The sequence below is a fragment of the Struthio camelus genome, chromosome 7 (genome assembly GCF_040807025.1).
Source record: "Struthio camelus isolate bStrCam1 chromosome 7, bStrCam1.hap1, whole genome shotgun sequence".
Taxonomy (NCBI): domain Eukaryota; kingdom Metazoa; phylum Chordata; class Aves; order Struthioniformes; family Struthionidae; genus Struthio; species Struthio camelus.
In genome coordinates this window covers 34,673,325-34,698,598 of record NC_090948.1, presented here as the reverse complement: position 1 = coordinate 34,698,598, position 25,274 = coordinate 34,673,325, and positions in this window count along the sequence as shown.

The window sequence follows — 25,274 nt, the reverse complement described above, 5'->3', positions numbered from 1 at the left end:
TTTCTTCTGATGCAGCTGATGGAAACCATTTAACTGGATGGCCTCTGACTTAGATCGCTATGGCAATTCTTCTAATCCAGTACTTTCAAAGTCCACTGCTAACTAAGGGTTTACAAAGACCTCCAGATTTCCAACAAACTGTCTTCCCCCAGGCTGCTAAAAATGCTGACAGTCTGCCAGCACGTACAGTTCTGTGCATTTTCATTATTCTGCGCTCTTGTTTTTAAGATATTCAAAGAGCTCAATCTTTAGTGGGAGTTCTTCTTTTTGTTTTTACTTTTGTTTTGGTTGAAAGGATTAAAAGCTTTAGGATAGATGCCTTCAGTATTTTGTAATTAAAAATGTGACCTCCAGTGAATAGCCCGTGCTGTTTCTTTTCCAATTCACTAGGAAAATTACTGCAAAGATCACATACTGCACCTAAGGAAAAGATTATCTTCTCAAGACACGTCACCTCTTAACCTATGACTAACAATATATTTTTATTTGTGTGTCAATATTCCTGTTTTGGATCTGCCCCGAGTCTCATTGGGGAACTTTGACAGAACAGGCTCTACCCATATTAAATCCTTGGCCTTAAGTTAGCACTTTCTATGCAAGAATATTCTCGTGCTTTGCAAACGTGAATTGACACTTTACAGCCCCTATAAGGAAAGAGAGAAAGCTAACTCTTTAGTTTGGAAGACATGCTGATTTTGTTGATTGGCTGTATGCTGAAAGAAATGTAAAATCAACCTTAGTGTTGCCCAAATATGTAACCAATGTACAGTTAAAAGAAAAAGCAGCAAGTTTCCAAAGCCTGCTGTTTCTGTGCCAGAGAAGAGGAAATGAAAAACAGTTTGTGACTGGAAAGCAGTGCTTTCATGATTTGGAATCTCACTTTACATCTACTACCTGATGGGTCTCTTTTTGTGAGCGTATACAACAGTGCTTTGTCTAATTAGCCCTGGCATTTCTTTTGAGCTTTATTTTTCCTATGTATATGTATTGGAGAAGAAAGCTCTGCCAGTCCCTGGGAATCATGTTTAATTCAGAATAGCTATTATTCCTTTGATGAATAGAAAACATATTTAAAGCATAGGCTTAGAGCAAAAAATAAAATCAAGAGGCAAAAAGAAAAGGAATACAATTAAAATGCTGATTATATCAGGAGCAGATCTGTATCCTCATGTTCGATGACAGTCTGAAAGAAGACATATTGTGCTGGGATGTTGGCCAAGTTGAAGGGAAAGGGGGAGCTCAGAGGAATCCCTCTGAAGATGTATGAGGAATCCCTCTGAAGATGCATGAGGAATCCTAAGATGTCCAAAATTGCCCTCATAGCCACCCTCCATCATCCTGTAGTAGATACTGGCAGTAGATACTGTGGTCCCCAGACTTTGCTGTAGTCCTGCACCTGAAGCAGCTCATCCCTTGCTGGCTGTCGTGATCTCCATTATCAACCAGACTGAGTGAGCAATACTTCAATGATTAGTTCCTAAATACAGCAGAAGAGCTGACAGATGTTGTAAATGCAGAAATGCCTTTTAAATTACCTTTCTGTTTGTTCATTCTTTAACTAAAGTCCTTTTGCACCACTTTGTTCTCTTACGATTGTTTATATATTTCTTCTAATGATAATTGAATCTTTTCGGGTTTTCAGCATCTATACAAGGGTTGTGGTTACTAATTTGGAGTAAAAGCCAAGCTAATGGCAAACTTCTCACTCAAAAAAAGTGTCTCTTGTCACTTTTATGGTTTTACTTTTTAAAAAAGAGAAGCAAAGATACTGCAGAGCTAATACACTACAATTTAACTGAGGTAATTAAAGATGAAACAATACTTTGAACCAATTGAAATCAATAAGGCACAATCGGTAAATCAGCTACTTTAAATGATCCAGTTACCAGTGTAGTACAGCAGGTGATCAATCGGAATGATGAGTGTGATAAACAAAAAGATGCTGTACGTTAAATGTGGAATAAGGAGGGTATAAGAGGAAGGGAAGTTTTCTCTCAGTCTGTGAGCATGTCTGTTTGGTGCATTGAAGGGTGATTAGGCTCTGGTCAGTCCCTAAGAATATGTGTGGCCTTGGGCAACAATCTGCAGAAACACTTGCTTTGCAGTGGGAAACATTACAGCAGCAATAGTTGAGTGATATACACCCATTAGTCTGATCCCTCCTAAATTCAGCACATGGCACCCTGGTAAACCCTGGCGTTAATGAAAGCAAGCACTAACTCCAAAGAAAGTGAAGTGAGCCATTCCCTGTGAAATACAAGGTGTGTCTAATAATGTAAGGCAGAATACAGTATTGCCTCCTTTAGGAATTTAGCACTTCCTAAATTGCTAAATTGCAGTGAACTCCTGTGTTTCTGTGTTGGTTTAAACTGCCTGAAGTCATGATTTTTATGATCCTTAAGACTGGACTTGTGCTTTGGCCCGTCACCTACCAATGCAGGCCTGATTCGGCCAGCTGCTGCCGCCGTGCAATTAGCCAGAGCCTGTAACAGTTTATTGTGGTTTTAGGCCGGTCCCAGGATGGAGGAAACCTGTTCCCAAGATAAGGTTAAAGAAGTGCAGACATATGATACTAGAGGTAACATAAAGCCTACTGCTACGCAGCTAACCCAGCCCCAATCTCTTAACAGGTTGGAGTCAGCAGAGCGAGTTCCTGCAGGATCGGTGCAGGACTCTATGCAGCCCAGAAGTTTTGCTGCAGGCTTAGGTGTCCTAACAGCAGCTTTTGTGAATCCTGATACCATGCTGTCCGTTTAGCATTGCTGTTCACAAGACTTCCTTTTGAGTTCTTGCTGCCTTCTAGAACAAGAACCTTGCTTGAACTCAGTTGAGAGTTTTGAGCATTCGTGAGTCACAGAATGGGGTTATTGTGAGGATGAGCGTGTAAAACACAGGTGTTAACCTGCTGCTGTCTCTGTTACTGGAGCACAAACTTTAGCCATGGTTTTCTCAAAGACAAAAGGGGGAGGATAGCTACATGATCTGCTGAATAGCAGTCTCTCCCAACTTATTTGTAAGGCTAGAGATGATAATTGATGAAGAGAGCAACACTGAATTTTAATTGGGCTGTAATTATAACACGGCAATTTATATTGTGAGACTTTCAAGACAGTTCAGCCCCTACAGCATTTTGTTCTTCAGCTAAATCTAGCTCCAGAAGTTAGAGGCAGATAAATAATTGGTTCTGAAAGATACTTGCCGTAAGTGGGTTGTGTGTGTGTGTGTGTGTGTGTGTGTGTGTGTGTGTGTGTGTGTGGCTATTTATTGTAATTGACATATGGGAAGTACCTCTATGTCAGATTTGATAGACTGCCAGTCAAGTTAGGGTATTTGCTGATAACCAGGCAGAGCTAACTCTGGAGCAGGACTGGATTTCTCAGAAAGCAGGAGACATACCAGTTAGGTTCAATCCTTGCTCTCAGGCAGATGGAGAATCTAAGTAGGACCCCCCCAAATTGCTAAGAATCCAGCAGGGATGCGTGCATGCAGGGACTTCCTTCCCTGAACTCTCAGCAACTCCACCTAGAAGAAGCTTCAGTCTGCACAAACTGTGATTAGCCAAGAAAGCAAGCAAGGAGGCTGATGTGTCTTTGTAGGAACTGGTTTTCCCAGTCAAGCTTTAGAAGTCCGGATATAGGAGAAGGAATCTCTTCACCTTGTTTAGATCATTGTATTAGCAGCATGCATGGTGGTGAATTTTTGCTGCTTTAGAAAGGTCTCTGAACTTACAAATTGGACAATCTGAGAACTGTTCGTTGCTGGGCTGGCTTAAGCAGTAAGGTGCTTATTTTGAATATCTAACCATTCAAAGATCTTGCTCTCAACTTCTCTTATGAGAGCTCTGATTTTTCTTGCTTCCAACTGAGCTAGAAATGTCAGAAGGGCAGATTTTCCTGTAGTGTGGAAGAAAGATGTAAAAACTGTGCTATTGCTCACTCTTACCATTATTTGTAAAATTCCATCTGCAAATGCTGTTTTACCTCAAATGAAGGCAGTTTCTAGAAGAAAAGTCGAGAGATGGCCAGCTGGTCACAGTAGGGACCAGCATTAAGGATTCCTGCAGGAGGAAGGTGCAAAAAATTACCTGTCGTCAAGCAAAATAAAATTCCCAAGAAAAATAATAATTCAAAAGTCCATAATCCAGGTTGAATTAGGAAATAGGTCAGGTCCAGAAGTCTATAAAATCCCCTGCTTTCAGCTGGCTCATTACCAGGCCTCCTCTCTCCCTCTGGAAATTTCTCCTGTTTGCTGAGGTTTCAACGCTGAGACGACAAATGATGAAGAAAAGTAAATATATAAATATGTTGAGTGGGGCTTTTAAAAATTTGGCTTGTGAAAGCACACTGAGGAGGTGGAATTAGACTGGTGCAGGTCTTTGCGGGTAAGTTAGACAAAGATCTGTTAGGGACGAAGTAGCTGATCTTCGCTTGGAACAAGGAAGGCTGAACTAGGTAACCGATGAAGGACCTTGCCAGCCCTTCTTTTCTATATTTTGTGGCTAACTAATGCTTTACCACTTTCTAGTCTCTATTTTAGAGGGGACTGTTAGTTTCCATCAGCAATTTATAATAAAGGGAATTCTGGCTGAATTTTTGAAGAAAATACTATGCTCTAATCTGGGAGAGGTTCTTGGATGGGGAGAGATAAACAAATAACTATAAATGCATCAAGATTAAAAAAGCATTTTGCCAACTAAAGTTCTTCTCCTGCTAAAAATGCAAGAAACCTTCATGAAGGGTCTCTGTCTCTCTCTGTCTCTGTCTCTGTCTCTGTCTCTCTCTCTCTCTCTCTCTCACACACACACACACACACACACACACACACACACACACACACACACAAAAGTCATGCATTACTCTTAACTTCTTAAAGTTTGAAAATGTCATCCTAAGAGTTATCGATTGTTATTGAAGAGGGAAAAGAGGAAATGTGTTTTAAAGAAAACTTCTGCTTCATGATTCAGCTGCCCTAGAATATTTTGAAAGACCAAACAAGGAATCACAACTGTGGGCATCTCGGATTCAGTGCCCCTTCTGCGACTGATTCTGCATTAGCTGTTTTTGCTTCACACAGAGAAACATCCCATTAGGAGTCTTTGCATATATTCAGGGCTGTAACTTTGAATATCTAGAAAACAGTATAGGTGGCTGTTAAATGTTAAAATGGCTACATTTTTTGTTATTCTCATAGAAGCAAATCATCTCAGTATAATGTGGAAGTCAGAAACATCTTTTCTATGCAAAAATTGAGCGCATGCTAAGTGACTGACGTTTGGTGGAAGGAAAAAGGAACAGAATATGAATTCTCACAGAGCTAGAGCTTTTACCTCAAAAAAGGAAATATCAGTTGTTAGGGAAGAAGAGGATGTTTCTTTTGCCATGCTTGATTATGATTTCCTTTATTGTAAGTTGGCAGAGGGGGGTTGATGTATATTGTTTTGTTTAGGAAGGGGTTCTGCCTTTCCTATATTTGCAACAGCAAAATTGAAAATTATCTCAATTTACTGCAGAGAACTTAATGAATTCAAACCGCATGAACATGCCATTTCCAGCAAAGACTTTTGTTTGTTTGTTTTGTTCATGGTGTCATGAAACTATCACTATTCTGGAAGCTATCAAGAATAAGCAATTTGGCTGCGATATTAGAATTTTCTTTCATTGTGTTTACCTTCTCGTATGTAGCAGCATGTAAGTTACTGAAATTAGTAAGAATGCTTTAGTTTTTTTCTTCAATATAGCAGTTAGCGACAACTCAGTTTGCAACTGCCAGTCATGTTTAACCAAGCAAACAAGCAAGCAAGCCAGCAAAATAAGATTGTGGTTGCATGTGCTGACTGGTTTAGCTATACAGCTAGAAGGAACAGTTAATGACCAGAAAAGAGATTTGCTTTCTCAGACCGTGCTACGTGACCAGTTTCTGCTCATGTTCTTACTAATAAATACTGCAATTGTTATTCTTACCACTTACCACTATAAGAATTAATCAGGCATCAACACTCTGGTATGTAGATGCATTTTATATAACAAGAAAAAGCCTAATTAAATCACAAGGAGCAGGAGCATGTATTTCACTGTCTCCACAGCAGGTCACACAGTGTCTTAAACAGCTCTAAGGCTCTGGATGGAAATGAGGAAAAAAGTCTGAGCTCATACTATCCTTTATTATGACAGTAAGGTCTTAACAACTGCATGCTGTATAGCCAAGTTTACCACATTCTCTCCTACTGAGAAGTATTTCAGTAATGCTATTCAGGAACTGAACTAGGTTGGATACACCAAATTTAAGTAGTCCTGAGACAAGGGTCAGTCCACTGGAACTCTGATTCAACGCTGATTCGAGGGCTCTAGGACAGGCCATGTGGCTAAATGGGGCTCGATTCAGTGATGCGCCATGAGCCAACCACCCTTGGAGTCCCTACCTAGAGAGATTATGTGCTGATCATGATTATGTGAGAATATTATTAATGCGCCCCAGAATACCATTGGCAGGTAGTATAAGATCAAGTCTTAAAAAGGATTTGAATAATGGCTCTAGTCAGACTGATGAGGGTAAAGACCCTCTGTTTGGAGGGAAAGCTTAGAATAGGCACAGCAAGCATGATCTGGGGTTTGATGGTAGATGTCTGAGCTCATACTGCTGGCAGCATGGCCCTGAATTTTAATCTCTCCCTACCTTTAAACATCTCTGTGCCCAAAATGCTAAAATGTTATACTGTTACAGCTTGCAGTGGTTATAACTGTGGAAGTAGTGCTATTTGCAAGCAATAATCATTTTATTACAGAATAATCATTTTGGTTATTACAGAATAATACTGAACCGCTTTCAAAATGCATGTATACATAAATATAGTGCGTATATGCAAATCTAATACAGTTACTAAAGGGGTTTAATTGTTCCATGCTTGCGAGTGAAGGATCTTTCTTAATGTTGCTTCTTATTCTTTAAAACTCTACAACAATTTATTGAAAAATTATTGATGTCTTTGGCTAGTTTAATGAACACAGCACACATGGAGCATTTAATTTGTTGCAGTTTCATGCAGGAAAAGAAAACCAGCAGTAAAACCCAATACGATGGCAACTTTCTAGCCACAGAATATCAGTCAGAGTTTTTCAAGATTTTTCTAGAGCTCTGAAAGGGTTAGTTAAGCAAAGGTCTACTCATTTGACAGTAAGATTTTTTTTTTCTGCTCATTTCCTGCTGATAAAAGCTGTATTAAAATACTGCCCTTGTCTGAAAGGAATTGGGGGAGGGGGAATGTAGTCGTTTTCTACTGCCTTGAAGGTTTTGTATTTTTTCATTTTGGCAACATGGCTATGAGAAACTGATAATGCTGCATGTTTTCTTACTAAAAACAATTTCATGGAATACTAGATTTGTTTTAGTGTGCAAACTTAAATAAAATGAGATTAATCTTTGGAATTTTAATGACAGTATTTCAAACATTTCTAATGATTGATTGCTTTCTTTTTACTGTTATGTTCCCTAGAAAAACGTTGTAGTGTCAACTTTATTGAGGGCTTTGGCCTCTTCAAGAAAATTTCTTGCAGAGCTGCAAGTAAGGAAGATCTAGGCAGATGAAGCTGTTGTTTTATAAGGCATTCTATGTTAATATTCAGAAGCTACCTTGTAAATCAGAAAGGTTATAATGACTCTATTTGTTAGTTGAGAAATGAAAAAAAGTTGCTATTCTCTGAACTTCCAGTGTTTGGATTGCTACCTCAAGGATTCATTTTATTTTGTTTTATTTCTTTTTTGTTTGTAATGAAGTGTAAGATTAATTTGCAATAATTATGTTACAACAGTAATAAGTGCTGATATTGGCTTGCCATAGATGTAAGGAGATGAAGTGTGTTGCCAAAATTGGAAACCCTAATGTGTGAATCACATACGAATTTGGAAGTAGTTGAGAACTGAAATACAAATGTAAAACTGAAGATACCAAAAAGAAGACATAAAGGCATGTATGGGGTAAACAGTTTTTAAAGCTTTCCTTGGGGCAATGTTTTTGTCAGCGGACTTCCTTACTCTGCCAGGTCATGCCAAAAGTAAAGAAGATACTATGTCAAAGCCTTTATGGAAAACAGCTTTGATTTTAGTAATAAAAGAATATTAGCTCTGCATCCTTTTTCAGCTACAGTAGGTCTGTAATGACTTGTAATAATGTGAGGGACAAGTCAGAATCAAGCTTAGCGGAAGGACCCAGTATCACCTGAATCACCTCTGATCTCTCAGTCCAAGCTGGCAGGCAGTAAGGCTGTTTCGGGTTTCCCGGGTCTGACTGCGAGCCTCTGGGACCTAGAGAACTGATGCTTCTTGCACAAAGGAAAAGGCAGTTTAGTACATTACACTAATGCTTCATAGGGCTGGCCTATACAGCCTGCAAATTAGTTAAGTAAGGTGTAAACAGTTTGGCAGCGAGTTCTGTGTCCTCACAGGAGCACGAAGCCAGCTTCCAAAACAGATTGTTAGAATGCTGCAGCTTCTGCTCTCAGAAGCCGTGCTTCCAGGTACTGCACAGAAATCAGCATATTTGCTTGGGAAATTATTTTATTTCTAAGCAGTAGTAGTGATGAGCTTACTATAAAATTCTGCCATGAGTTAATATTCTTGGAATTTAGTCTAAGAAGCTGCTCTTGGCAGAAACTGTTGCTATGCCAATAATGTCCCCCAGATGTGAAGTGTATTATAGACATTAATAAAGAATGCATCTCTGTGAGCATAGATAGAACATACAAAATAATCTGCCTATGTCACCTCTTTTTGTAAGAAGAACCATAAAACAGAAATAAAAGGTTTGGCAAAACAGTATACAGTGTGGAACTCTCACCGGGTTTTGACCCTGTCCTAAACAGGACTATTTCATGAAATTGCTCCTCTAATAATTTCAGCTGTACAAGAATGGAAATTGTTCAGGGATGGATTCACCTATAGAATGCATAGTCTCATACTGAACCTGGGGAGAAGTGGGGGAAGGGAGACTTGTCCCCTCAAGAGCTCCTAGTATAGCCATGCTCAGTATTTGCCCATAGTGAGTCAGACAATTGTGAAAACCCTAAGTCTAGGGGGAAAAAAGTGAGATCTTCTCTGTTGAGCAAGGTTTTCTTTCTTATGCAAATTCAAAATTGAAAAATCAAACTCTACTTATTTGTTTATACTGAAAGAGCAATCAGGTTTTGATTTGAAATAAAGAGAAGCAAGGACCCTGAAAATACATACAGAAGAGCAACCAACTTTGAAATTTTCACAGCTCCTATTGCAACATTTAAATAATTTGATTTCTCTTTGCAGCAATTATTGCACTTTAGGAAAAGGGAAAAAATGCATTATCTTCTGGGGATCTTCTTGAGACTGCTGAGAGAGCCAGTAGTACCTGGGATCTGCTTCGTCTTTCTTTTCTTCTCTGAAGGGGAAAAAAGATGGAACAGATGGAGAATGAAAGTAGTTATTTACCATTGTTTAACTCTGTATATGGCAGGTTATTTTGGCTGTTCTGTCAATAGTTGAACTCTGTCCATCCTAAATCACTCTTATGTACTTCTCTTATAATAAGCCTCAGGAGCTTATGGTGCTAGGTGCTCAGTACCATGCGAGGAAGCCCAGGTCAGGGAGGATGCAGTCATTAGACAATAGGGATAAACATGGTAAGGGCTGTCAGGATATGGCAGAACTGAAACGAGGAGAGTTTGGTGGAAAACCTACAGTCACAGCTCACAGCTTGCTTAACAAATGCCAGCCACACATTTGCAACTCACAGGACTGATCCTTGCCGCCTTGCAGCCTGAGGTCCTTAGTTAGCTGCTAAGGAAAGTCTTGAAGAAGATGGAAACTCTAGAAGGAGATATCAAAAAAAAAAAAAAAAGAGTTGCTCAGCAGCAATATTTAGGGTTTTTTTTAAGTTTTACCAGACCCTTCAATGGATCTTTACATGGGACCTCCTGTTATGCATAAGAGCTGATAATACACTTCAGTCTAGATCCAGCATTTTTTATAAAGACGCTCCTAAGCCATGACGAGGAATATACACTTGTCTTCTGCCTTAAGAGGGTTTTGTTCCTCTTTACATCATCACTGAAAGCCTTTCTATTTGTTTCAACTTGTTCCCCCCCCGCCCCTTTTCTTAGAGCAAAATGAAAAGTTCAGTAGTTGTAATTCAGTAAGCACACATTTTATGCCAGGTTTTTATATCTACACTAGAAAGCTTTCATTTATTTCTTTCTTCTGTAGGCATGAAGGATTGTTTATTAAATACAATAATAATAAGAAAGTGGAGATAAGCTTTCTTAGCTGGCATTACTTCAAATTCCAGTGCATTTTCCCCAGCCTCACTTCATTGCAGCCCTATTTGGTAGTGCATAACCAGCATGTGTCACGCTGAATGAAGGCTGACTTCAGAATAACATGTCAGGAAGATGATTGCTCTTGGAACACACAGTGCCCTTACTCTGTAATTAAATGCAAACCTGGCTGGAAAAAATTGATGTTAAAAGTCTTAACTTAAACCTCCTAGAGAATAGTAGTGCAGAGACAGCTACCGTCATGCTAACCTTAATTGCTTCCTCAGTGCCTGAGTGCAGGAGTTGTGCACGGCACACTCCTGCTGGCATGAGGGGAGGCTGGGGGCTGACGCGGGGGTTGTGGGCCTCAGCCCGCCGGAGAAGCGGGGCCGGCCCTGGGCAGAGGGGCTGTGGGGAAGGAGGGGTGACGGTGTCTGTCCCTTGCGGAGTGGCGAGCCTAAGTCCTGCTTCCCCGGCCCCCTCGCCACAGCGGGGCACATGGCCTCCAGCTGCTCTCCAGGGAGCAGCAGCTCCCCGTGCGCCTCCCACAGGAAGAAGCAGAGCTGGCACCGGGCCAGGGTGTGCTGCCCTATTCCAGAATGATTTAATTTTTTTCATCCAACTGTTAGGGCTGGTCAAAATTTCAGAATTTTCCAAACCATTTCATTCTGTTCACCTGGTAGAAAACAGGTATGGTTATCCAAATATTCATGAAGTACTAACTGGAAATTTAGAAGGACACCACCTTTTTCTCTTCTCAAGTGTCTCTGGGCTGTCCTCTGGCTTTCTGAGTAGAAGTGGACAAAGTGCATGTTCTTCCATGACAGCTTGTATAGAGAGACTTTCAGAGCAGAAATTTCTATCTTTCCTTCCCTGTAACAACCCATTTTATCTTGTAAAGTTACCTTCATGCCTACCAGCCCTTCCATTTACTCACTTCTCATAAGTCATATTCACATCATACTTCAAATCAGTCCAGCATTTCAAGACAGTAAGGTGCAAGCTCCTTAGGCAGCCGACAGGATCTGTTTGTCTGATGCACTCAGTGTGTGTCCTCTCTTGAACTGGCTCCACCATTTCCAGAGCCATATTTTTTTCTGCCCTCTGAGTCAAGACACTCACTTTTGATCTTGTCTTTGTCTTCCTTCTTCTCATACAACTCTCAGTTTTCGGAGAGGCCATCTCAGTCATCGCTCATTTGGAGAAGGCCACATGATTTCCTTCTTGTCTTAGCTTTAAAGGAGAGTTAGAGAATAATATGTCAAACAGCAGAAATAGTAACCTCAGTCAAAGCACATGCCCTTTTAGGTGTTCAGTGGGAGTTTTCTATTATGCTACCTTCAACTTTTGCTTTTTGGCAATTTTAATTTTGGGAAATCTAGTTTTGTAGCAAGTTCAGCTCATAAAAGCATGATGTATGCTATTGAACCACGTAGTCAGTAGGAAATGTGTTGCATTTCTCCATTGGTCTTCTTGGGTAATGAAAATAAGAACAATGAAAGAAAAGACAAATGTGAATTTTGGCTGGACTTCACTACCATCAGTCCTCATTTTAGCATGACATTTACATAGCCTGAGTGCCCCGGATAATGTTCTGGTAGACACCAGGCAAAAATTCTCAACATTTCTGCGTTATTGCCAGCTCCTTTTACTCCATTCCCTCGCCTTTCTGGAGTAGCCTGAAGTACAGTTGTGTGATTAGATCGGTTTTGGCAGTCTTCTGGGAAAAGTTAGCTAAGCCTTAAGGGTCAGATGGTGTCTGCTCCTTTAACTGCTTTTTAGCATTAGGAAATGCATTGCACCTGGTGCACCTTTATGCCTCTGGTAGAGCTGAGTTTTTCACTGCCACTTGAGGCTCCCAGGCAGGGGTCTTTGTGGTCCTCCCTATGGGAAGTAGCTGCTCAGAGAAGTTACCTTGGTGAGTGCTAGCTGTTAATGTTGTATGTTCTTATCCTACCTTAAATTGAGAGGGGTTTATCCTATTTCCATTGAATTCTGTGATACTAGACCATTTTCCAAAAGGTTTTCAACTAGGTTTTACAGCAAAAGCTCTTATGGAAATGAAGATTCCACAGGATAAAAGGGAAGGTATTTTTATGGATTAAAAAGATATTTGAAAACTGAGAAAAAATGTATGAGTAAATGGTCCATTTGAGTAAATGGTCAGTTTACAAAGTGGACAGAGGTCCTGAGGGCAGTCTCAGAGAGAGGTGAGCTGGGATCTGTACTACTCAATGCACTTGTTAATCGTGTAGAAAGGGAGCAACTTGTATGGTGGCATATTTTGCTGATAATAAAAGTTGCAGAGGGTGAAAAGATGAGAGCTGACTGTGAAGAATTTTATAAGGCCCTTACGAGAGTGATCATTAAATGAGCAAGTAAAATTCAGTGTAAATAATTGGGAAATGATGCAGCTAGGAGAAAAAAGCCTTATCTTTGCAAGTAAAATAAGCTCTGAGCTGACCATTATTACTCAGGAGCAGGACTTTGGAATAATGGCAGTTCTGTGAAAAAGTCAATTCAGTGCTGAACAGCAGTCAAAAAACCCCCACAGATAAAAGTGTTGGGCACTATAAGGAGTAAGTCAGCAAGTGAACTAGAGAACATCCTTATGCCCCTATATAATATCTGGGTAAGCTTGCATCTTGAATACTGCCTGTATGTATGTAGTTCTGGCCTCTTGTTTCAAAAAGGATAGTGCAAAAGTGGAAAAGATACAGATCTTTTCCATGCAGCTTTTGTATGTCTATCAGACTGTGGGGAAAGTTATTCAAATTAGTTAACAAGTGTTCAAACTGAAAACCCATCTTCAACCATTCTGTATGCCCCACAACGTGGACCTTTTTTCTTCTTTAATAAGCAGGAGCAGTTTTGTAAGCCTTTAGGCCTCTGTGAGGGTGACTGCTATTGCCAGGCTTCATTTGGATTTTCGAGAGCACATGTTGCTATTCCTTGAGTATTTTGATTTTGAAGATAGAACATGTCTGGGCCTGTGGAACAAAAAGGCAGCAAGTACTCATATTTTACTCTGTTTTTTACACCTTGCCCATTTAATCACATGCACATCTCTAACAAATTTATGTGCAAGCCACATGTGTCAGAGGGGCAGGTCATTGATTTCCAGCGGCAGAATAGTTAGGTAACTCCGAAGCTGAGAAATCATTAAGATACTCTGGAGGGAGCAAGCTTATGGATAACAGTATTCAACAGAAATGGGATCTACAGCACCTTTACCATTTCTTTCATAGGTTTCTGCCACTCAGTAATAACGTTTGAAATGTGAAAATAGTGATGTCAAGGGCTTTAGATGACAGACATAGCGCTCAGATAAATTTTACCCTTGCACCTGAGGAGCAGAAATTAGAACTGAACCGTATTTACTCCAGAATTGCAAACCTTTTCCATGTGGGCTAAAAGATGTTTCCTTTCACTAGTGTCAATAGTACAGTTCATCTCTATTTCACGGTATTATCCCTATTGCTGTAGTATCTCACCATCTTCTCTTACTAGCCACTAGAAAGATATTCAAAGACTGTCATCTAAATTTGCACTCCTGGTTCTCCATTTAGCCTTTGTAATCAAGAGGCCAGTTATCCAGCAGCTCTTCTGAAAGTCAGCTGGGTGCCACTGGGCCATCAATCCTCTTAGGAATTAGTTTGTCTGCTTACAGGTAGGTGCAGGATGTAGCAGCCCATATGAAGGTTTCTTTGGGTAAGCATTGTTTCTTCCTACCCAGGCAGCAGCCAGTAGAGAGCAATATTGCACACACATGTGAAATTAGTTCACTGTATTGTAGGGGAATTAGCCGCTATAATTGTTTTCTCCAGTACTGCTGTAATAACTAAGCTATACATAGAGGGATTTAGGCTTGGCTCATTTTTTCATTCTTCTCAATACTTACTTTTTATTTTGTGTATAGTCAATGGCCTGTCAAACCTTAAGCAAATTTATTTGGTGTTATATATTTAAAATGTTTTGTTCTCTAAAAACCCACTAATGTGATGTAGCATATCACAATTAGATTAAACAGCTATAGAAAAAATCTTTCAGTTATTCAGTAATCAGTCTTTCAGCAGTCAGTTATTTGAATAAAGCATTTAGCTTCTGTGATGAATATATACAGACTCCCTATTCTGTAAAAATGGAGATTACTTTTTGTAGAAAACAGAATTCAGTTTGGACTATATCACCATATGAGGGTCACAAAATGGAAATCTGTCCGTATACGTGTATTAGCACTCAAGTATTAGCTAAGCTTTTCAGCTAGTTTTCTGCCATCTCCTTCTTCAAATTTGGTTCCAGTTTTTTCCTGATATAATATTCATGTGATAATATAAAAATGTACAAGGTGACTCTATCTCTGAGGTAAAATACCTTATTATCTTAATACCTGTCCATAATTACAGTGTTTAATCTAGAGTCTTCCATGTAAAGAGCAGATGATCAAACCTGAATAATTTATCCAGTATCTCCAGAAATCGCTGAGCATGGTGATATGAAGGAACACTAGCTATACATTGAATCTATCGGTATAGTTATTATAATAAACATTTTCCCTCTCTGTAAGTGACCCTCAGTAACTGTTGTCCCACATTATCCAACACAATAGCTTAAATCAGTGTCCATCGTATTTTGATTCACCAAGGTGGATGAAAGACTTGTTTGTCCTCAGGGAAAGGCAAGGCAACAGGGAACAGTATTTCAAGCACAGAGAAGAGCCCTTGTGCTGCACGGAAAAAAGAATTAATACCTCAGTCCTGCACTGAGCCCCAGATTTGCAGTTCCTCTATGTACCTTCTACAGGATCCGCAATTAAAGAAAACATTAAAAAGCTTATTCTCTTAGCAGCGTCTTAGAGTCCCATCAGGGGAGATTATGGATATTCTGAAATGTGCTTCAGGCAGGGTGGAGCTGCAGTCTCTTCTTTAGCTGATGTTGTGCATCTTATGAACACATCAGCTTTGCGCATCGTGGTGCGATGCAGATTTTGCTGTGAAAGATGGAAAATATGTCTTAAAAAAACAATCAGTACAGCTACTTCTCTTCTCCCTCATTTGATCATGAACGTTGATTAAACTTCCCGAAGGCTTTCAGAGGTTTTTAGAAAACTTTGGAAGACGAGGTTAAAAAAAAGTACTTGTAAAGTTTGCTGTCCCCTCCTTGGTTCATGAATTGGAAGGAAGGTCACATGGAAAGCTGAGTCTTTTCAGCATTGGGATACACATCACTAGATAACACACAACAACCTTTTTTACATGGCCCAAGAATGAAAAATGCAATCGTAATATTAATACCCATTAAAAAGAGGAGGTGCCTTTGGGAGTAAAATTCTTTGATCCCCTTTTAGGAAAAGGGGATCATCCTGAAACTAATATATCTTATGTTATAAATTCTAACAGACTTCCTTTATCTATTTGTGAATGAGAACCTAGGCGCTTCTGAGTATGATGGAGTTACGTGCCTGTGGAATAGCTTTGACTAGCATTGTTTTAAGACATAAACTTCTTGCGATCAGCCTCATCTCTTTCCCAGATGTTTTACAGCAGAGTCAGCAGGTGGTAATATAGGCTTCTGCCTCAATCTCTTTAGTGTCAAGTCTGTCACCTTTTAGTGCAAACCCACATTTCTCTGCAGTGGTTTAACTCCCCTCATCCGTAATGTTGTGGGATCTGCCTGTTGTTAAGAGGAGCTGAAGTACATGTGTATACAGAAAGGCTTGCCCCTGGGAGCCCTGCCTGTGGATAGCCAACTGCCAAATTGCTCCCTTTCATACCGCCTGCTCGCTCCGTGCTGCGGGGCAGAGGCTGCCAGGTATACCCTCTGGGCACTACTCTGAAAAATACACCTGAGGAGAGGGTGAGGAGAGGTCTGTCTGGAAAGAAAGGAAAGGTGCAGACCATATAACTAGGGCTTGTCTTCTTCTATACATCTGTTCTGGAGCAGAAATGATTTTGAATCACAAATGCCAACATCATTCCTTATTTGGGTCCAAACTGTGCAAATGGCCTCTTGTCTCCGTGATGAGTATCTCGGGTCTAGCTTTAGGACGTGAGCATCTGCTCCTAGGAGCCGAAAGCCTCTCCCTTGCCTGACAAGAATACACTTAATGCAATTAAAGAGCAATAAAAAGTAGCTACATTACTCAAGATTATTACTTTCTGCCACATTGTGTATTCATACTATAATTTACCACCATAGGAGATCATAGGAACAAAATCTGGGTTTTACAAAGGCCTTTGTGATGTTGCGGCTGTAATCACATCTTCAGCTACACCAACTGCAATAACGAGGGCAGTCAGATCCCACACTTCAGCAAGCAGACTGATGCCAGCAGGGTCAAGACTGAAACAACTGCCACCCAGTAGACATAGCACAACTGGCCATCTGAGTTTCTTGGATTTAGGATTTTTACTGGAGCATCAAGTGTCGGGTGCCCCTGAAGGCAAGGGGGAAAGTTTTGTAGAGTAAATGTCCATCAGATCCAGAGCAAGATTTCCTCTGCTTTGGGAGCTCCTGCCAAGTTATTGAAGAGCTGTGGGTTGAACTGATCATCTGCCAGAAAAAAACACATTAGTCGGCCCTGGAAACCGAGAGGTACAACCAAAGGAAAAAACAAAACGGAAAGGGGAAAAGAGCAAGTATACACCTATTAACAGAAATAGACTCCCCCACTTTTTCACTGTTTCCATGGAAATCTTTTGCTGACTTCCATGGCATGAAGGTGGGTGTTTTTTTGTGTTTCTTTTTGTTTTGTTTGTTTGTTTTTAATTTCCAGATTTCAGGTGACCCCTTTCAGTTTCCATGTGTTGAGAGTTTCCTTGCAGGACAGCGCTCTCATTAGCTTTTGGAAACACAGCATAGAAGTAGCATGCATGAGAATACCTGGCTTGCTGGATGTGGGGGAAGATTTTTCCTCTTTATAGAAACAGACCAGCATGCCCACAGGCATATTCATATTAGATGTTACTCATGTTATTAGATGTTCACTTCCAGCTGAACAGGATAGGGTGTCCCTGCTTGAATCCTCAGAGCAGGGCAATTAAAGCACAGCCCTAATGACTTCACGTTATCCCTGTTCCCCCTTTCTCCCGCACTGGGTAGCACACCTCATTGGCTGGCCTCTTTTGATTGTGGTTGACAACCTGTACCATATCCATGGATAAAGGCAGCTCAGTCTTTTGCTCTGTTTGCTCTATTAGTCAGACTTTTCTTTTTCAGACACTGATTTTTTTATTACATTTTAATCTTCCAAGACATGATTGATAAAATAACTGGAGAAAATCAAAGGAGACTGTAGAGCTTCCTTCTTAGGTCAAAAAGCTGTGATGGGATAACTTGGTAACATGGAGCAGAAGTAGAGCTAACAGATCTCCCTCTCTCAATCCTCTTTCTCTGCTGTCCTATGAAATCATCCTTTTGGAAGCTCATTTGCTAAGCCCAGTCCTTGCTGTCTTCATCAGCAGACCTGAATCTGGAAAGCACCACAGGAGGGGATGCTGGACACCATATCTTGAGAAACAAGGTCAGCTGGAAAGAGAGTCGCGGCCATCCATCTCCTACAAGGCTTTCCCATGGGGGTGTGGGAGCTGTGAGATGGCTGTGCAGTGGTTAGAAGAAAAAGGAAATGCGAAGTCTCTGTTTTATTTTACTCTGAAAGTCAGTGCTTTATTGCGGTGAAGAGCCCTGGCTTCTCCCTCTTTCTCAACGTTTCCTCCCATCAGAAAGAAAGAAAGATGAAGGATAAGGATTCTTAATATTTAAGACAAGTCTGTGAATAAGGAAATAAATAAAAGGGTTTTTAGGATGAAAAAAAGAAAAACATTTTAGTTGCGTATATTACCTTGAGCTGTGACCCCGAGACCACAAAGTACATTCTCAGGATCTCCTTATTTTAAGTTTTGTTTCTGTTTAGGTAATACTTCTCACTCATACCCTTTGGAACCAGTTAAACCGCAAGTATAGATGTGGTTGGGCAGAATGTGTTTTCAGAGATGCCCACAGTGGGTTTCCAAATAGTTTAATCCCGTGCACAAGAGAAAGGAGCAAAACCAAAATCTTCTTAGGGAAGCCAAACAGAAAGTGAGGAGAGGTTCTTTTTCTTAAATAGTCATAAAAGGAGACAGAAATGTCTCAGTAGTGTCTGGCTGCTGGGAATGATAAATCCTGACAAATACTTATCCTCCCAAAAGGATGAGAAACTAGACCAACTGGAGGGGACACTGAAAGCAAGCTGTTTTGCAGGAAGTCCCAGACATTTCAGTGCTATGAAAGAGATCAAAGTTCGTGCTGCTTACCTGGGCCGTTTATACTACTTTATCTTTGCTCAGCCTCTTCGTTCTTGGGTTTCCTTCTGCAAGAGTTATTCCTCCTTTACCCGGTTCACATGCAGCCACAGCCTGAGCAGTCGTTTAATTTGTCTCCTAACAGCAGCAACTGGGTAACCTGTGTTACACATAGGTTAAATAAAATGGTCCCCTTTTGGCCTTCAGCTCTTTAATTAGTGCCATTTCTTCCCACTAAAATTCCTAAAGAGTTGGAATCTACTGAAAGTTAGTCAAGTCATCGCCTGCTCAGGCTTAAAAAGTTCTTGCTTTTTTTTTTTTCCTTTTTTTAAAGTGCTTCCGTATATCTTTGGGGAGAGAGATGATGAACCTGAAAGTAATACAGCGATGGCTTTATAATAATTCCAATTTATGACTAGAGCTAAGTGTGAATTAGGATGAATTTTTCAGGGAGAACGAATGCTCCATGAAAAGAGAAAGAAATGTCTATTTTGAAACTTTCTGAGAAGTTCTAACAACGACCAGCCTTTTGTTTGTCCTAGTTTCCATCCAGACCATTATGTAATTGTATTAAGTGTGGTTGTTGAGTGTTTAGCTGTTTCCTAAGTCATGTGAAAATCAGCCTCTTAAGGGATTCTTAAAGCCAGTCCTGATGTGAGATCTGTATGGAGACACCTTTATGTGAGGAGAAGTCAGGTACTGTGTGGTTTGAGCGTTCCCAATTCACATTTCTTTCACAGGGAGTGAAGGGTTCTCCGAACCAAACAAAAGCCAGCAGCACCCACGGGAACCCTTTGTCCATTTAAAATTATTACTTGGCATTAGCACGACCTCCATTTGCAACCCTGAGACTAGACCTGTAACTCCAAGGCTTTGAAACACGTCCGTTTTCAAACGAGAGCTTGCATTCAGTCTGAATTTATTGTGGGTTCCAGGTAAAGTTACGCTTGGGGCTGGGACTTTGGTGCTCGGAATGAATTCGTGGAAACGGAGATGAATGTTCACATCCCGCAGTAGCCATTAGCAGAGCTTTCTGACCTGCTCAGGTAGCCTCCTGTGCACAGAGACGGCAGCAGATGTCTTCCCTTCAGGCCTTGCCACCCTCTCTGCTCTGCTGAAGCAGATTGTGATAGCTGCGTGCGCTCGTAAATGCACAGAATTGGCTCACTATGCCCAATTTATAATAAATTGATGTGCAAAAAGCAAGTCAGTTGGGTTCTGACCAGAATTCAGGACCTACTTTTGCAAGATCACAAAGCAAGCAGCAGAAATACGCTATTGTTTCCTTCATGTTCTTTGCTCTTTTCTCCCCTGTATGTTTTTTTAATTGTGTTTAACAGTATTAACTGCTTCATACTGCAGCTTCTCCTTGCCTCTGAGGAAAGCTCCAGGGGCTGCTTCTAGTTGTTGTGAGGGTCTGGGGGGAGGTTTGGAGGACTGAAGTTTTCACTAAGCACCTCCAGTGGTTGACAGAAGCAAAGCTTGAGGGACAAGAGACTATCCCCAGCGTAAAAAGAGCCAGGGAAAATAGAAATATTGTCTCCAGCAATGATGATATGGGGATATGCAGAAGCAGGGAAGGGAAGTGGTCCCGCATAGATTTCTGCTTTAAGATCATGGTATTATAAATGGTTGCTTTAAACTCTTATTTCAAATTTAAAATAGATAAACTAATCAAATGTGACCAATTGGTAAAATAAATAGAATTGTGCTGCTGTCACCTCCTGGAATAAAAAAAAACCCTTACTAATTTATTGTGATGATCATCTGCGTATTGGTATAAGTAATTGTCACTCACGATTAAAGCTATGAACCCAGTACTTAATCTACATTAACTGTTACTTTATTTTTTTCTCGCCCACAAGTGATTCCAGCACTTTTGTTTTTCTTATAATTTTCTCTGCTTCTTCATCTTTCACTAGTTCTCTCTGAGGCACATCTTGTGTGCGTCTGTGACTGTCTCGTACAACAAACAGACTACTGGGGCTTACGCAGCCCCACTCCGTCTGTATGCTCTTGCTTGCTCCGCACTCAAGGCAGGGGTTTCGCTATCTCGTACATCATCATTCCCAAGCTGCCACAGTGATTGCAGAAAGTCGGCTCAGAGCCCTAATGCAAAGAGAAGAGGAAGAAAAACAGCTATTGCTGTTGCTTGAAAGTTCAGTACATCTGTATGATTTTAATTTATTAGTGCTGTGATGTCAGAAGTCTCTTTCATTGCAAAAATCTGTGGGCTGGTATGCCTTTCTGCCTTACTACTTATACGGTCGTGCATGTCTAATATTCATATATTATAAGACAACAAAATATTTCAACAAAGTGCATAACCAAACTCCATATGAAAATGTTATTTTTAAAAAAGGGCATTAAGAAGCATAGAAATGATCAGCTATGCAATGTCACATTAATTCAATTCTATTTACAGCTCATAAATTCACTTTTTTCACATTTTTTCCACATTTTCCCACGCTTTGGACTTTGCACATTCCTGCAACACTTACGTTGTAATTCAGAGGAGATACTCACAGCCCCTTGCCACAGCCTGTGCTTCTGACAACAGTGATGTGAATATGTAAATATTGCCACTGCCTTTAGGCCTGTGTGGTCACTGAAGTGCAGAGCACTATCGTCGTGGTGCGGTAGCTCAGAGGGCAGGACCCCAGGGAGCAGAGCCCAGACACCCGGGCGCATGATGCCCTCATCCTCGTGTAGATGTTACCGGGGAGAGCTGGCTTCAGGAAGTCCCTGTGCTCCCTTCCCAGGAGGGCGGCAGTGAGTCCTGCTGACTTTGGCATCCACCATGTGGCAGAGTGCATCACTTTAAAAAGGTATTGCTGGGTGCCTCTGTCTACACTACACAAATCCAACTCTTCTTTGGGAAAACCGTTAGCTGTTAATACTCCAGAAAGATGCAAGTGGCACGCCTACAATCTACGCAAACCCATTTAAGTCAAGGAGTAGTTGGGTAAAAGATGTTGGCAGCTGTTCGTGGTCATTGCAGAACGGAGGCATGAGTGTGAGTTTTCACTGTGTGCAAGTACATGTTGTCTTCAGTAGATGCAAAATCAGGTCCTACCACTTGAGACTAATAGCTCGTCTCATTTCTTTTCCTTAAGACACAATGGTGGTTTCACAATGGAAATTGCTATAGTGATAGAAACATTGTGATTTTGATGTCCTCTTTAGGAGGAAAGTATAATCATTTAAATGTGTTCATTTATACAGAATCCTGTGTGGAAGGAGAGTAAGAAAAACGATATATGTTCCTACGATTCTGGGGAGCATCATCTAACAGATTTTATACCCAAAATCTTACACATCCCTACAATAGTCTGAAGAATCCTTGTGCTTATTTCAAATATGTTTTACTTGTTATCATAAGAGCAAAATACATTGTATACCCCAATGGGAATGTTATGTGTTAATACATTTGTAATTAATTCATTTGAAAAACTATTTCAGAAAATTTTACTTTAGAAAAAATAATTTTGATGAAATAAGTTAGTGTCAAAATATTTGAAGGTTTTACATTGCAAGTACATTTTCCTATTTTATTATGCCTGTAAATTCATTTCAGCAACAGCTGCAGTGAACAAAAGAGAAAAGTTACATATTTATAGCGGCCAGAGCAATTGATTAGGAATAAAGAGTTTTTAAGCTCAGGGATGTAGCAGAGGCCATGACATTCAAAGAAGCTTTAGAGGGCAAGCCCTTTTGCAAAAATTTTGAAATGCATCAATAGTCTTCGTCCAGCTCATGGGTGTACTAGCAATTGCCTCTCTGAAACCAGCCCTTTCCTTGCAGACGTCTTCCTCCCCGAGTTAGATCTTTGCTGGAGCTTCTGCTAGTTCACTTTTATGAAGTGCAGATGTGGAGATAAAACTGATCTCCCACTCTCAGAGCTGTTCCTTACAGGTGAAAGCTAAGGGATTTAATGAAATATTATAATGAAAATCATGCCACTAACTATATCATTTCTTCAGTGTGGATAAACAGAGGTCATCACTATTGTCGCGAGTCTGGTACCTTTTAAAAGCGTAATTCACTTTTAAAAGAAAAAAAAAAAAAAGTAAGTGTTGCAGTTAATTCTGTACTGTACGTTGCACCCTGAGTGATATATGAGCCTTATTAGTACCTATTTATGAGAGAGCATACAGTCCTTGAAGAGAAAAATCTCTTAAATTACTACGTCTTACCACTCTAACCTTTGTTCTTATGCAAGGTCAAACTGACTTATTTAAAATATTCCCCCTCCACATACTTTCTTTAAAGATGAGGACTGCTGAAGGTTGGGCTGCGCTGCATATGCCACCCTCAGCACCCCGAGCTCGGAAAGCCGCGTGGAGCTGGCGGGTCGTGACTGCAGCTTGACTGAGACCGGAAGCGGTGGCTTCATCGCGGCTCACATCCCCCTTCCCCATGGATCCAAACCGAAATTTTAATCATCAAATGCTATGTAAAAGCAAACAAACCTATTTAGCTGTTGAATATGCTTCTCTTGATGAAACCAATTAGCTGGGCATAGAAGTAGCAAAGCAACGGCCAAATGATAACGTTATCTGTACAAGCAGAAGAGAGAAGCGAACACGAACCAGCCAAAGAAAGGGAAACGGTGGAGACAAGGAGAAGGGGGGACTGCAAAGGAACTGGGAGGAAACTTGATTCCTTTTCTGGCCCTCACAATAATTTCTGTGTTGTAGTGGTCCATTTCTGTAAAAAAATTTTGTCGTACGTTGAAAGCGATGGACTATGGGGTGTGGGAAGAGTCACTAAATCTAATTATTCATTGACGGATATAATAAAGACTTTCTGAAGCTGCAAGAGGGTTGTCAGGGAAGCGTGTCAAAAGGCAGAGTTTACCTAAAACCAGTCCAAAGGCAACTTTGGGCTTAATGAACAGGTTTAGCCTGCTTTTAAAATCTACGTTTTTTTGTGCCAGTTTTCGTGCATGCTTCCCCTGCTCCACCGCGCAGGCATGCTCAAGCAGCCCCCTCCCTTCCCGCAGCGACACAGAGCTTCCTGTCCTGCCGGATAAGCAGCAGCCCTGGCTCCAGCTAAGCGCCGGGTCCCAGCCGGCAATGATTTGGTGAGAAACTAGCATTAATACGCTGTGGTGTATTAGAGGTGACTCTGTGATAATTTCTAGGAAATGGCAACTTTTAAGAAGAGGAACATGGAAAAAAATAGAGCCCAGTGAAAATGAAGGAGCTGATTTCTTATGTCTTCGCCTTCTCTTTGATGATCGGGATTTCAGATATCAATTCATAATAAAGTTAGAATGAGATGGAGGCAAATTCAAGTTTAATCTGATTTTGACATGCAGTAATTAGACACTCCCTAAGAAGCAGATGTTGTGTATTGTAATTATAGTGCCCCCAAATGATCACTAAAACAATACTCACAATTTCTCTGTGACAGGACTTGACACATTCATAAATTGGAGGAAAGAAAACTTTCTCAGAGTCCCGTACTGCTTACATTTCTTACGTCTTGTTTGGTAACAGCACTTGTGCATGCACGTTAATGACTTCTCCTGCTTGCATTCAGTTACTGGAAGCTGCCTGTGAGAATAAAACCTTACATTTTTCCTCTCAGCAGGCACCTGGGACCCGGTTCTGCAAATGCGGGGTGGGTAGGATTAGTATGTGCAGGGCATAGTGCACTGGTTTCCAAGGAAACAAGTACATCGTGCTTGGGGTAGCGGAGATCTTGGGAGTGCGAGATTGGGTAGAATAGTCCTCTGTTTATCAGTTTCCTCACTGATTAGGAATATAAAGTAAGACCCTCATAGCTTTCTAATGACCTTACAACTGGCAGGCATTTAGCAGCAGCTGTGGCAGTGATCAATGCGGAGAACTGATGACGAGCTGCCCTGCTTCCAAACATCTCCTTGTTAGAGCTACGCAGGTGGGGACTCCTTCACACGTGTTGAGAGATTATTAGGTTGTTCCTCATCAATATTAAGAAATACTTGAGATGCATGTTTTCCCTCTAGCACTAGCCACCAGTGCGGTGCCACTGCGCAGACACACAAAGCCTCTCGTCGTTCCTGCCTCCCTGACCCACTTTCAGTCCAGAATAATCTCCAGCAGTGAAAACAGCAGTACATGGCAGTGCTTGAATTGCAGAAGCTACGCTGGTGTCTGTCAGCAAGAATCAGAAGAGAAAGCCCCTGTGTAGACAAGGCCTTTTATGCAGCAAAGGCTTCTAGCCACGGGGAAATTCCCCTGGACAAGCATTAGAAGTAGACTTAAAATGGTCTCACCAAAAATTAAAATAGAAGGGCCATCTAGTTATCTTGTCCTGAAATAAGCTTTTATTCTGGGAAGAGCTGAAATGGATCTTCTAGTCAAATTACGTTCAGCCGGAGTTTGGTTAGGTGCCTATGAATGTATGTATTTAATAATAGACACAACTGGTAATCTCAGTATTTCAAATTGTATCTAGCAGAGATAAAATGTAAAAAGCCAATGGCCCTATGGCTTTAATGACCATCCATACTGTAGCTAAATAGAAACTCTCTTGTTTTATTTGACCTTAAAAAATGAAAATACATGGATTGTTGTAGGTGTGACTGGAGACAGTGCACAAAACAGTGACATCGTAATGCTAACAGGTAACAGCAAGTGCTTACATGTGACAGATAAAGGCTTTGAAAACACACATCACGTTCCCATCAGAAGAGAGGTTGCAAACTGGTCTTTCCCTTACGCTG